This window comes from Apium graveolens, chromosome 7 (genome assembly GCF_009905375.1).
Source record: "Apium graveolens cultivar Ventura chromosome 7, ASM990537v1, whole genome shotgun sequence".
Lineage (NCBI taxonomy): Eukaryota > Viridiplantae > Streptophyta > Magnoliopsida > Apiales > Apiaceae > Apium > Apium graveolens.
In genome coordinates, this window is record NC_133653.1 from 53,808,732 (window position 1) to 53,813,275 (window position 4,544).

Below are 4,544 nucleotides of genomic sequence, written 5' to 3' on the forward strand. Positions count from 1 at the left end.
GATGATTCACATTATAACGCTGCATTATAGAAGTGAACTTACGGTTGCAAAAATGCGATCCTTCATCACTTATGATTACCCGAGGCGTTCCAAACCTTGTGAAAATTTGCTTATGAAGAAAATTTAGCACTGCCTTTGCATCATTTGTCGGTAAAGCTTTAACTTCGACCCATTTTGAGACATAATCGACTGCCAGCAAGATGTACTGATTATTGCAAGACGAGATAAAAGGCCCCATGAAATCGATTCCCCATACATCAAAGACCTCGACTTCAAGCATCACATTTAATGGCATCTCATCCTTCCTTGACAAATTTCCCACTCTTTGGCAACGATCACACCTTAAAACAAACTGATGAGCATCCTTGAACAAAGTAGGCCAGAAAAAACCTGCTTGCAGAATACGAGCTGCCGTCTTCTCACCTCTATAGTGTCCACCATAAACCGTGGAATGGCAGTCTCGTAATATCCCCTCCGTCTCACAGAACGGGATACATCTCCTGATGATCTGGTCAGCTCCCTGTCTAAACAAATATGGTTCATCCCACATATACCACTTCACCTCATGCAGAAACTTCTTCTTTTGAGCGGATGTCAAATTAAGCGGCATTATATTGCTGACAAGATAGTTTACAATATCTGCAAACCATGGTTCTTCCTCCTGAATTGCAAACAACTGCTCATCCGGAAAAGATTCATTGATTAACGTCCTATCTTGTGAAGTAGAATCGGGATTCTCCAACCTAGAGAGATGGTCAGCTACTTGATTCTCAGTACCTTTTCTATCTTTGATCTCTAACTCAAATTCCTGAAGTAAAAGCACCCAACGAATGAGTCTCGGCTTCGAATCCTTCTTAGAAACCAGATAGCGAATAGCTGCATGATCAGTGAATACTGTTACTTTCGTACCAAGCAGATAAGATCAAAATTTCTCAAAGCCAAAGACTATAGCCAAAAGCTCCTTCTCAGTAGTGGTGTAGTTCAATTGGGCCCCATTTAAAGTCTTACTCGCATAGTAGACCACATGGAAGAGATTTTTCTTGCGTTGTCCCAGAACTGCACCTACCGCATAGTCACTCGCATCACACATCATCTCAAACGGTTCTGTCCAATCTGGTGCTGTAATAACTGGTGCCGTGATCAAACTCTCCTTGAGAGTCTCGAATGCTGCCAAACATTCATCATCAAATTTGAAAGGCACATCTTTCTCAAGTAAATTGCACAACGGCTTAGATATCTTTGAAAAGTCCTTGATGAATCGCCGATAAAAACCCGCATGACCGAGAAAACTACGGATTCCTTTCACCGAATTAGGTGGGGGAAGATTTTCAATGACTCCCACCTTGGCCTTGTCCACCTCCAGACCTTTGCTAGAGACCTATGCCCAAGGATAATGCCTTCACGCACCATAAAATGACATTTCTCCCAATTAAGCACCAAATTAGTTTCCACGCATCTTTTGAGTACGGCGCGCAGATTATTCAAACATTCCTCATATGAGTGTCCAAAGACGGAGAAGTCATCCATGAACACTTCGACGTTATTTCCAATCATGTCAGAGAATATAGCCATCATACATCTCTGAAAGGTGGCCGGGGCGCCACATAACCCAAACAAAACTCTACGAAAAGCAAATGTGCCAAATGGACAAGTGAAGGTAGTCTTTTCCTGATCCTCTGGTGCAATACAAATCTGATTATACCCGGAATAACCATCCAGAAGACAAAAATACTCATGTCCCGCCAATCTGTCAAGCATTTGATCAATGAATGGGAGAGGGAAGTGATCCTTCCTTGTGGCTTTGTTCAATTTTCTATAATCCATGCATACTCTCCATCCTGTAACTGTTCGAGTAGGGATGAGCTCATTCTTTTCATTTGCGACCACAGTGATACCTCCTTTCTTAGGTACACATTGCACGGGGCTCACCCACGAGCTGTCAGAAATAGGATAAATGATGCCTGCATCTAGCCATTTCAGAATTTCTTTCTTCACCACCTCCTTCATGATCGGGTTCAGTCTTCGCTGCTGTTCCACAGTTGGCTTACTACCTTCCTCTAACAGAATTTTATGCATACAATATGAAGGACTTATCCCCTTGATGTCTGCTATGGTCCATCCTATAGCCGATTTGAATTCTCTCAAAATCCTTAAGAGCTTGTCTTCCTCACTACCTGAAAGGTCAGCTGAAATAATAACAGGTAACGTAGATGAATCACCTAAAAAAGCATACCTCAAGTGTTCAGGTAATGGTTTGTGCTCCAAGGTAGGTGCTTCCTCTATTGATGGTTTGAGCTTCCCTTCAGCATTCTTAAGGTCAGAAGTACAAAGATATTCAAATGGTATGTCGAGCTTTCGCTTCCATGGAGAAGCGTTCAGATATTGTAGCGACATGTATGTGGGTTTTGGATCAGGCAGATCCAGCTTTTTAAAGATCGACAACGGCATCAGATTAATGCTTGCTCCCAAATCACAAAGGCACTTGTCAAAAGTTAGATTGCCAATGGTGCAAGGAATGGTGAAGCTTCCTGGATCTTTTAGTTTTGGTGGTAACTTTTGCTGCAGAACAGCGCTGCATTCTTCCTTGAGAGCAACGGTTTCAAGGTCATCCAGTTTCACCTTTCTTGAAAGAATAGTCTTCATAAACTTCGCATAACTAGGCATTTGTTCCAGAGCCTCAGCGAAAGGTATATTGATGTGAAGTTTCTTGAACACCTCCAGAAACTTCCCGAACTGTCTATCCAGCTTTTGTTGCTGCAATCTCTTAGGAAAAGGTGGTGGAGGATAGAGCTGTTTCTCCCCTGTATTAGCCTCAGGCAGAGTGTGTTCAACAGTAGTCTTCTTTGGTTCCGCCACTTTCTCCTTTTGCTTAGATTCTTCATCATCTCTAACTTCAGCTTCGACTTCTTTTGCCTTTTCAGCATCAGCTACTTTTCCAGACCTTAAGGTAATAGCCTTGACTTGCTCTTTAGCTTTCTTCCTGCCTGGTACTTCCGTGTCACTGGGAAGAGTGCCAGGTTGACGATTGAGCACTGCATTGGCTAATTGACCGATTTGATTTTCCAAGGTCTTGATAGAAACCGCCTGACTCTTGCACAACAGCTTAAGTTCCTCAAAATCAGCACTAGTAGGTACAGCTGCACTTCCCTGTTGAGGATATGATTGCCTTGTAGCATACTGCTGTGGTTGCTGGAATCCAGGTGGGTTAAACTGTTTACTTACTCCTTGCTGATATGGTGGCTGAATAGCATTCTGATTATTTCCCCAGCTGAAATTTGGATGATTTCTGTTGTTAGGATGATAGGTCGCTGGCACAGGCTGCTGTTGTCGCTGATAATTATTCACATACTGAACAAATTCGTTGACAAGAGAACACTGATCCGTAGCATGAGAACCTGCACAAAGCTCACAAACCATAGCTATTTGATTAACTCCATACGTAGCCAAAGAATCAACCTTCATTGATAGCGCTTGGAGCTGGGCTGCAATAGCGGTGGCTGCATCAACTTCCAGAATACCTGCTACCTTGCCTGACGTCATCCTCTGAGTTGGGTTTTGATGCTCATTTGCAGCCATCGTCTCGATAAGATTATACGCCTCAGTATAGCTTTTAGCCCATAAGGCGCCTCCAGCTGCTGCATCGAGCATGGGCCGAGATTGGGCCCCCAAACCATTATAAAAACCAGTGATTACCATCCAATCCGGCATTCCATGATGTGGACATTTTCTCAACATTTCCTTGTAGCGTTCCCAAGCCTCGCACATAGATTCTGTAGGTTGCTGCGCAAACTGAGTAAGAGCACTCCTCATAGCAGCAGTCTTTGCCATTGGATAAAACTTCACCAGAAACTTTTGCGCAAGATCTTGCCACGTAGTGATGGACCCAGCTGGTTCAGAATGTAACCAGTCTTTAGCTTTATCCCTCAGTGAGAATGGGAAAAGCCTCAACTTGATAGCCTCATCAGTCACGCCATTATACTTAAAAGTGCTGCAGATCTCGACAAAATTCCTTATGTGCATGTTGGGGTCTTCAGTTGCCGCTCCTCCAAAAGAAACAGAATTCTGCACCATCTGAATAGTGCCCGGCTTGATTTCAAAGGTGTTAGCTTGAATAGCTGAATGAAGGATGCTTGACTGAATGTCATCAATTTTAGGCCGAGAAAAATCCATAAGAGCTGGATCAGCTTGAACAATACGATCTCCCATGTTTACTGGTTCTTTCTGCTCAGTTCCTGAATCCGAATCCTCAAAATCTAACTTCTCCGGAGTATCAAGAACTTCGTCTTTCTCCTCAACTGTATCTAAGGTCCTCTTGCGAGCACGAGAACGAGTTTGCATAAACGCTTGCTAAAGTACCTGAAACACAACCGAAAAGAGTAATTAACTACTACGTCCTAATCACTGAGTCCTAATGACCAATGATGGTAAGTATATAAACTAAACAAATACGCCGAGTCCCCGGCAACGGCGCCAAAAACTTGTTAGGGCGTAATCACGCACTAATATTCACGCAAGTATACGCGTTCGCAAGTAATATAGAATAC

At 43.2% G+C, this 4,544-nt stretch overlaps 1 non-coding gene across 1 annotated transcript; it reads left to right on the forward strand.

The window, feature by feature from the left end:
• Nucleotides 1–3,706: 3,706 nt before the first annotated feature.
• Nucleotides 3,707–3,813, forward strand: LOC141675544 (small nucleolar RNA R71). The gene has a single exon (XR_012556192.1). It is a non-coding gene; the product is annotated as a small nucleolar RNA R71 (small nucleolar RNA).
• The last annotated feature ends 731 nt before the right edge of the window (nt 3,814–4,544 follow it).